The sequence below is a fragment of the Populus trichocarpa genome, chromosome 10 (assembly GCF_000002775.5).
Source record: "Populus trichocarpa isolate Nisqually-1 chromosome 10, P.trichocarpa_v4.1, whole genome shotgun sequence".
Lineage (NCBI taxonomy): Eukaryota > Viridiplantae > Streptophyta > Magnoliopsida > Malpighiales > Salicaceae > Populus > Populus trichocarpa.
The window spans coordinates 10,486,210-10,496,277 of NC_037294.2; the positions used below are offsets into that span (position 1 = coordinate 10,486,210).

Consider the following 10,068-nt stretch of genomic DNA (forward strand, 5'->3'; position numbering starts at 1 on the left):
TTAAATTTTTCAGGATTCTTAAATAGTTTAGGGTTATATGGGGTTTAAACGAAAATTACTTAAAAAGTAATACTTTTTCCAGATTTTGAAAAACTCTTCAAAATTAAATTGTTATGAATCATAAACCGTTAAATTATCCAGGTATCAATTTTTTCTTCTAGCTTTCGATTACTTCTTTAATATTGAGTTGTCGCAAATTACAAGTTATCTAATTGTTCAGCTTCTAATGATATTCTACACAAATTGTCAGGTTAAAAATCTCCTAAACTTTTTTTTATAAGAGAGGGATTGTTATGCATTAATTACATCTTAATCCTCAATTTCTAAAACTCATTTGTAATCAGGTTGTAAATATTAACCACTCCACTTTAATTTCTTACCAATAATTCTTAATATGTGTGATCCATTAAATTCATAATAAGTTGGTCTAAATACAAAGCATAATCCTAATTAAAATAAGATTAAATAAATTAAATAATTTAAGTTCTTTTCAATTCTATGAATTAATTGATTTATATTTAAATATTAAGTGTGATGTCTAGAAAGATATCACAATTTCTCAAGTATTAGAAAAGTCATATTTAATTTAACTTAACCTTTTAGTAACTAGTTTTTCAATATAACTATTATTATTTTATCTAAAATGTTTTAATTTAGAAATTTAAGCATGAGGTGCATTTGCTCTATTAGATCATATTTGTTCTCAACATAATAATTATAGATTATTTGAACAGGATTGAAAATTTTTTTAAAATCTCATTCCACATTACACAAGAATTTTATAATTAATATTATTTAAGAACATATGAAATATTTATTTTCTAATTTACATAGGCAATGAATTGTCTCTTGATTATTAAAATATCTTCATATGATTTATATTATATCCAACATTTTCATATTCATTACCCTCAATTAAAGCAACAAGTAATCAAAAAAACATAGTATTTTCTATATAATATAATTTAGTGATATCAAGTTAAATGATCACTTACATAATTGATATGCGAGTCTTTCAACATATATATATATAATCTCTATATATGGAATCATTAGATGAGTTAGTTCAATGTACTCATTATTTAATAAGTATTCATACCTTATTGTATGAAAACAACTAATTTTATTTATAAATAAAAAAACATAATATGCAATGGTATAATTAATATCTAATTTTAATAGAGTATTAACTATGAATATTTAAAAACAATATTTTATTATAATAAAAATGTTTATAATTATAATTTTTTTACAAAATACTTTTATTAAAGAGACTTTATCTCTACTTGTGAACTTGTTAATCATTAAAGATAAAAAGTACATTTATAAAATTATAAATAAAATATATTTATCACTCAAATAAAGTCAAAGTCAAGTATAACTGTTTGTAGCATGGACACTAACAACATACGAGTTCGGTACAAATTCAATCATGCCTAACTTGAGAAGTTCAAAATGGTGATGATCACGAATCTCGTGTAAAAAGTGAAAGATGTTTTTTTCTTTCTTGTTAAAAATCGCTCTCTAAGCAACTGCACCGGGGTCCAAGACCATGACGTGTAATAAAGCTGAAGGCTAAAGGATAGGTATGAACAAAATAAAAAAAAAACACTGACCAAACAATTACAATGCTAGTAGGTTTATTTAGGAGTATAGTTATAGTTATTTTTTAAAATAATTTTTATTTAGAAATATATTAAAATTAATTTTTTAGTTTTTTAAAAAAATATTTGATATCAACACATCAAAATGATATAAAAATATTAAAATATATTAATTTAAAATAAATAAAAATATTTTTAAAATACAAAAATATACTGTAGTAAATCTCGATACCGATCACTGCCACTCGTCTATTTTCGTACAACCAGACATGAATCAGAATCCGGGTGCACCACCATTGTTGTAAGGGTCCATGTCATAAGTACTCAGTCAAAGTTTGCCGGCCTGGGGCCCTTTTCCATTTCATTGATAAGTCATATCATACACGTGTCCAACCTCGAAAAATTGTGTGGATTAAATACTTCAAAATAGACGCGAACTAGTTTATTTAGCGACCGGGCCGAACTATATTTTAAAAAACATAAAAGAAATCATTAAGCCTAGGTAGAAAGATAAATTGTTAAATTTTTTATTTTAAATCTTCATGTAGCATAAATTTCCAATAAAATATATAAAAACTAACCTAATATGAATTGATTTATTTAATAAATTTAAATAAAATATAAATAATTATTTTTATTTTAAAAAACTAATATTGAAGTATAAAATAAAAAAATAATTATAAAAATGATATTAATAGTAGTAATAATAATAATATTATAGTAATATTATTATTAAATGATGTTTTACTTTTAAGAACAACAAAGTCATTTTACTTTGCATAAATATGATAGAAAAATAATAAAGTTCCTGAAAAACTATCAAATAATAAATTAACCGAGGAAAAATATAATTTTACTTCAAAAAAACAATATTTAAAAAGTTTTTTCAAGAATAAAATAATTATTGTACTGTTACAGTCTATAAAAATATATGATTCTTCTGTTGGGCATTGCCATGTAGGCAGTTACTCCTGTTGATTGTCCACGTGCCGAGCACAAAGTCGATCTGGTAGCTATCAAACAGCTATCATATTTATTTGGTCAATGGTCCTGCACCACAGAATTTAGCGAATTTTGTACAGATTACATTGATGTTGCTGTCCAAATCAAGACAGAAGACACTTTCCAGCTCAAACATTTGTACTGGCTTATTAATGATTCCTGAATATAATAAGATCTTTCGAGGTTTGAAAATGTTTTTGGGATAATTACTAAAAAAAAAAAATTATCTTTTTTTTTTTTATGATCGATCCAGGTCCATTTCTCAATCCACGTGGTAGACCATATTGAGGAACTTTGGATATATTTCAATTGTTTTTTTAATATATATATATATAGGAAACTTTTTTATTTTTTTTTCCATTTCGATATCTTTATCTTTATTTTTACTGCTCTTGAATTCAAATAAAATAATTTTGTTAAATTCCATCATATATATTACAAAGTGACATGCTAACTTGTTTGGTCATTTATGTGTGAACGTTTTGTTTTGTTTTTAATTAATTGTTTGTACTTTTATTTTTGCTATTTGAATATATATCTATTTTAATTGTTTCTATGTGAGTGCTGAATCCTAAAACATTTATTAATCAAGTGCTTTTGGAATCAATTAGTTAATTGTTGATGTTTTCATTCTGTATCCACTTGGCACCAATGCGTGGACTATAGTTTTTTTTAAAAAAACTATAGTTTACTTGTGTCCAAAGATAGTAATAATCTTATAAAAATAAATAAAAAAACATATTTAAATTTTATTTTTAATATCTAAAATTGAAAATTAAAATTTAAAATAAAATTTAAAAAATAAAATGAAAACTCAAATAAACTCAGGTTGACTTATTAAATATGAATTATAAGATTGTGGTAATTTTATAAAAAGCAAACATAAACAAATTATAAAGTTTAATATTCAATCAATTCAAATGTTAAATGATAAAATTAGAAAAAAAATCAATAATAAAAAAACTTAAATCAATTGAGTTAACCTGAAAGTAAATCAAAATAAATTATGAAACTAATTATTATTAAATTTAATGTTAAAAAAACAAATAAAACCAATATTAAAAAAATAATAAAAATTATTATTCATGGGAACATACTTTACGAGGAGGTAGACAATTATTTTCTCTCTCCAAATAATTTTTGTTAATAATAAGGATGTAAAGTAGACATTTTGTATCAGTTAATTACAATTAGAAGCAATTAATTCACAAATTTATAAAAACATATACTCAAATAATAAAAATAAAAATGCATACATTTATATCAAATAATAAAAATAGCAATAACAATAATAATAAAACATTTATGCACATATGCCCAAATACATCAACATACTACATGTCAATATATAATAAAAATTAAATACCTTAAAGTTGCAATGTTTATAGTCAAACTAGTTATTTGACGTGCATTTCACAACGGATAGAATAATATTTTTTAAAAAAATATATATGAAAAATTTTTAAATGTTTTTTTTTACAATAAAAATTCAAATTAAAAATTAAAAAAGCTTATGCATGAATTTAATTAAATAAATTCAGAACCATCTCTATTAATAAAAGCAAAAAAAAAAGGTGTTAATGCATCTATTTAACTCGCATGGCTGCAGATCGAATAATTGTTTTCTCCTAACAAAAATGAATTAACGTGTAGGTGTTATTATCATGTTTTTTTTTATAGAAAGTAAAAAATATAACTGTGAATCAAAAAATCAATGCTTATATATAATGAAATATAGTGAAAATCATATATGTTAATAAAGACATGTAAGATTTCAAACTTATTTTTAACATAGTAAAAAAAAAAGGACAATATTGCAATTACTGCATTGAAACATTATTTCTTTAATCTTTGTATAAGGATTTTTTGAAAAACAAAAGGTGTAAAAAAAATAAAAAAAAAACAAATTACAAAAAAATAAAGACAAGAACAAAAAGAATTGTATAAAATGGCTAAGTGTAAAGTGATAAATATTCAAAGTGTAAAGAATAAAAATAATATTTTTTACAAAAAAAGAGGAAAAACTAAAAAAATATTACAAAAAATGAAGATAAGAAAAAAAAAAGGGTGATGAATAGAGCAATTGTAAAATGATAAAAATATCAAGTATAAATAGAAAATAAATATAAGAAAAGGTACTTGTTTTCTAAAAAAAAAGAAAGTTACAGATTTTCCACCACTATAGTACCCTTTACAATGAAAAATTTGGAGAAAATAAGCACATATAAATCAAATCAAAATAAATTAAGAAACTTAATTTCCAACAAACCTAATATTAAAGGAAGGATATGAAAAAAAATTTTAAAAAAACAAAAAACAATAACCCAAGTCAACTTGGATTAACCAACCAAACTCACACCTCGAGTTATGAAACCAAGATAACCCAATAGAAAAAAAAACTGAAACAAATTATAAAGTTTAATTCTCAATCAACCCAATATTAAAAGATAAAATTGTTAAAAAAAATGATAAAAAAAAGATACAAGAAATGACTCGAGTCAACCATGTTCAACTCGTCAAACCGGCTCATGACCTAAGTCATGAGATAGAGATAACCTCATAATAAGTATACCAAAACAAATCACGAAGCCTAATTTCTAATCAACCCAATATTGAAAGATGAAATTGAGAAGGAAAAAAAACATCAATTAGAAAAAGGAAAAAATATCGAGTTAATAGAGTTAACTTGTTAAACCCATAAATTAGGTTATAAGTCCGGAATAACCTCATAAAATATTATTTCAAAAAGTTTATCCTACATTGAAAAGATATCATCTTTTTTTTTTAAGTTGAAGTATTTAAACAAAAAAAGTTCTTTTTATCCCACATTGAAAAATCACAACTTTCTTTTTGTGAATATAAAGTATATATACTAATAAACTTTCAATCCCACATTAAAAAAATAAAAAATTCTTTTAGTATTTATATAGTGAATATTGATATTGATATGAGCTAATAACCAACAAATAAAGAGTAACAAGCTTGTGCATATAAGGTTGGGCCGAGTAAGAAAAAAACATTTAATTCCCTTCCCTGGTACCCACGAGGCAACGTTTACCTTTCATCTTCTATAGTAATTTGTTTTTTTACCATAAAATTAAAACCACATTCTTTTAGATGCTTTGTTCCAGGGAGCACCCACCCCAAAAAAAAAAAAAAAATATGTGAGGCTAGATGCTAGGTATTTGTACATTAATTTCTTGGTTTGGTATAACAACTAAATAGGTTTTTTAAAATTGATTTTTTTGTTAATTAAAAAAAATATCAACTCCTTAGAATTTTGATTTTTTTTACTTATATATATATATTAATGTTTTTAAATTATTTTAATATACTGATGTTAAAAATAAATTTAAAAAAATAAAAAAGTATTATTAGATGTATTTCTATATGAAAAGCTCTTTAAAAAATAATTATTATCATATTATCAAACACGCTCTTACCATTTGTAAAGCATATATTAATATATTTTTTAATTAACCTGGTTATACGAAACTTTAATGCTATGTTTTTTTCAACAATTGTCTCTAGGCTTTGAAGGCAAACCTATATTAAACCACATTACTTGCAATACGTGTCCATTACAACAATAAATTACGTATGTCGAAGGATCTTCTGTAGCGTAGCCACTTAATTGTGAGCACTTCGTTTCTTGACATTGAACAAATAAAGAGCTTATCTATGTATATAGCATGGTCTAATTAATTAGCAAACACACACACAAAAATACTTGAACTTTATATCTATATAAAAAAAAGAGCATAAAAAATTGCTTTCACTTGTAATTCAAATTTCGAGGAACAAAGAAAAAATTGGAAGAAGACAATGACGTGTAAAATGTTTCAAATAGGAACAAGAGTATTCCATGATGTTTCATCGAATATAAGCTGTGTAAAATGTTTCATAAAAAATCAAGATGGCAATTATTGAACAACATTTTAAGGCGCACGGGTGGTGCAGCAGCAGGAATGGACCCTGATGTTGGTAATCTGCAGAGCTGCACAGCTTGGAAATGATCATCCTACGCACAGATTCAGACCAGTGGACCGAGTGGGACTCACCCCTCTGAGCCCAAACGGGGAAGGTGCTATTATGCTGCACCCTGGAATTCTACACTCTTTAATTTGCTTTATTGGCAAACCATCACTTTTTATTAACTGTGAAATCCATGAGTTAACCAGAACACATACCACAGAATTATTCTGTGGGGGCATTGAAAAGCACTTCACAACTTCATCTTATGCTTCTTCTTTTTTTTTAATTATTTTTAAAAATGCTTTTAGCTTTTTAAAAGAATTAAATTGATGTTTATTTTAGTGCTAATAAATAATTTTAATATAGGGATGTCAAAAATATATAAAAATATATTTTAAAATAAAAAATTTATTTTAAAAAGTATCATAAAACGCAATTCTAAACTGCCCGTTAACTGCATTTCAAATTAAAACATCCCAAGAAATCATGATGCTGTTTGTTGAGAAAAGATTAGCTAATAATTACACCATGGTATGGTCATCATGGTGGTAATGTGGAAGGTTTATATTAAAAGAATGAGCTGCTTTGGACTTTGAGATATTTAAGCTAATTATAATTAGACCCGTTTGAATTCACTTAATTACTCAAGGTTCTCTTATTCTTTTAGCTAATGACACAAATTAATCAATCATTACAAAAGACATATACTACTAATTTTTTTATTGGGCATTAATAAGAGGATGGCTGACCATGTCCACACGATATCCTACATGTCATGTAGGCCACTACACATCAAATTCCAGCCCCCACATGGCCATACCATGTCCACACCGACCTACCATGCGGACCCCATCGCCCATATGGAGCTGTTTCCTCATCTTTTCCGTTCTAAGGAGCCAACGTTCCTGATTTTCCTCCCACAACCCCAGTAACTCACCTTGACCGTTCCCGCTTAAAATTTGCTCTCAAAAGTCTTCCATATGGGCGGCCGTGCTTGTCCCACTCTTGTCCCCTGAATACATGGACAGGTTGCCTCAAAGGTGCTGCTATTGCTACCGACAGGCTTAGCTTGCCTTTGTCCATAATTCATGCATTTGAAGAGAGAATAACAAGGCATTTCTCTCAACCTCTTCCTTTTGTATATAAAATACACTTGTTTCCATTCACACCTGCATCCCCTCACAGAAAAACTAGCTACCATTTCTCTCAAGAATCATTACCAAAGGAAATCACAAGAGCAACTTCCAAGTCTTGTATACATCATCTCTTAGCAGTTCCTGTTTTTGAACAAAGATTGTTGGAAAATATGGAAGGTGGTGTTGCATATGAGAATGATCTAAACCTCAAGGCAACTGAGCTTAGACTGGGGTTGCCAGGGACGAGCTGTACTAATGAAGAACAAGCAGTTTCTGGTGCTAGAAACAACAAACGACCATTGCCAGAGACCAGAGAGGAGCGTGGAGCAAAAGGCAAATCTGATCCTCGACATGATGACCAAGAAACTGCCCCTGCTCCCAAGTAAGTCAGAAGTTTTCTTGTTTTTGGTTCAGGGTCTTTCGTTTTTTTTAAGATCGATTCACACTTTGTGAATTTTCTATGATGTATTGTAGCCCTCATTCATTTCATGTACATGCAACATGCAGGGCACAGATAGTGGGCTGGCCACCAATCAGATCCTACCGGAAAAACACCCTGCAGCCAAAGAAAGCTGAAGCCGAGGCTGCGGCTGGGATGTACGTTAAAGTAAGCATGGATGGAGCACCATACCTTAGAAAGATTGATCTAAAGGTTTACAAGGGATACCCTGAGCTCCTAAAGGCTTTAGAGAACATGTTCAAGCTCACCATAGGTAAGAATATTTTGATAAATATGCATGTGCAGCTTTATGTTGTTCTTATTATTCTGATGATGAAATCTGTAACTATGCCAGGTGAGTACTCTGAAAGGGAAGGCTACAAAGGATCAGAATATGCACCTACTTATGAGGACAAAGATGGTGACTGGATGCTGATTGGAGATGTTCCATGGGAGTAAGTTCTGCATGCCTCTCTCTCTCAAGATCATTTGAATCCATTTCTGTATGTTATGTGATAAATTTTCTCACAAGGTTTATTCTTATTTGCAGTATGTTCCTGTCATCCTGTAAGAAATTGAGAATCATTAAAGGATCAGAAGCAACAGGTTAATTTGGGTTGTGGTGTATGAAAAACCCACAGGCCATGTTAACCCACAGGATCAGGGAGAAGAGAAGATTCATCCCTTGAGAAAATCTTTCAGCTTGGGTTCTCCAGGAAGAAAACTCAAATCTGAATCTGGGTCTCTCTCTTGACTGGGTTTTCTACAGATGGCTGGAAGTTTTAGACAGGAAACAGGAAAAATCAGAGTGAAGTTACGGTTTCTATATATCGTAGGGTGTGGCAGCGAGATATCTGGTGGTTTGGACATCTATGGTGTCATTTTGTTGGTCCTTGTAATCTCACCAAACCAAAACTGGATACAGGAAGTTATTATTGCTTCAAATGCAATTATGTAAAATCAAAACAGAAAAGAAACATATGGAAATTAAGACAGGGTCGTCCATGTTTTTGCCATGTAATGTTCTCCATACACCGCTAAAGCTAAATACAAAAGTCTGTTTGACAGTTCTCTAACATATCCTGTTTCTGACTGTATTTTTATCTTCCTCGGCTAAAAGATGTGATTGATATGGTTCTGTGTTCTCTAGTCAGTGTGAAACAGCTTGATCAAGTCCTTGAGTGCCAATCTCTACACAAACCACCCAATTAATATGATTATAAACTCTACCACAAGCAGTGGGATCTCCATGAAATCTGATCCAAATTTTGTTTATTTGAAAGACAGCATAAAGACTCAATGCAATCAATACGAATACTTTCGAAAAAGAGAATGAGGTCTGGTCCATGGAATCTTGATTTTACTAATAATGCCAAAGAGCCGGTGTTAAATAAAGATTTTCACTGAAAGAACAAAGAGAAAACAAGAAAATAATGGGAAAAAAGAAGAAGAGAGAATCTCAACCTTAAGATGACCAGGTACCAATCGAGTTTAATTCCCCCCTTGACCAGTACAGGGAAGGAGGGAGAATAATAAAAGAAACGAAAGCTACACAAATTGTTTAGCTATTCCCAGAGGAAAGGAAAGAAACAGAAATTTTCATTTAACAAGAGCAGATATAATTTAGTTATATCTCAAATAGAAGCAATAATTTTGTCAAGGGAACTCAAAGATACTTCCTTGATGATATCTTTCCCAGTTTCCCTCAATATTTTTGGAGAAAGAAAATGGGAATTTCCAAACTAAGGGAAGACTTCTTTAAATTTCTCCCCAAACTTCTTCAACAAACCATACAAAATTGAAAAAAGTGATCACAGGTACATTATTTGCATTAAAATGGAAATTAACCAAAGATAAATTTCAAATAGCTCCAATACCAGGAGATATCAGACATCCTCTTAGTCTATTATCA

At 28.6% G+C, this 10,068-nt stretch overlaps 1 pseudogene; it reads left to right on the forward strand.

Annotated features, from left to right (window-relative positions):
- The first annotated feature begins 7,603 nt into the window (after nucleotides 1-7,603).
- LOC7498042 (auxin-induced protein 22D-like) lies at nucleotides 7,604-9,234 on the forward strand (annotated as a pseudogene).
- Nucleotides 9,235-10,068: the final 834 nt, after the last annotated feature.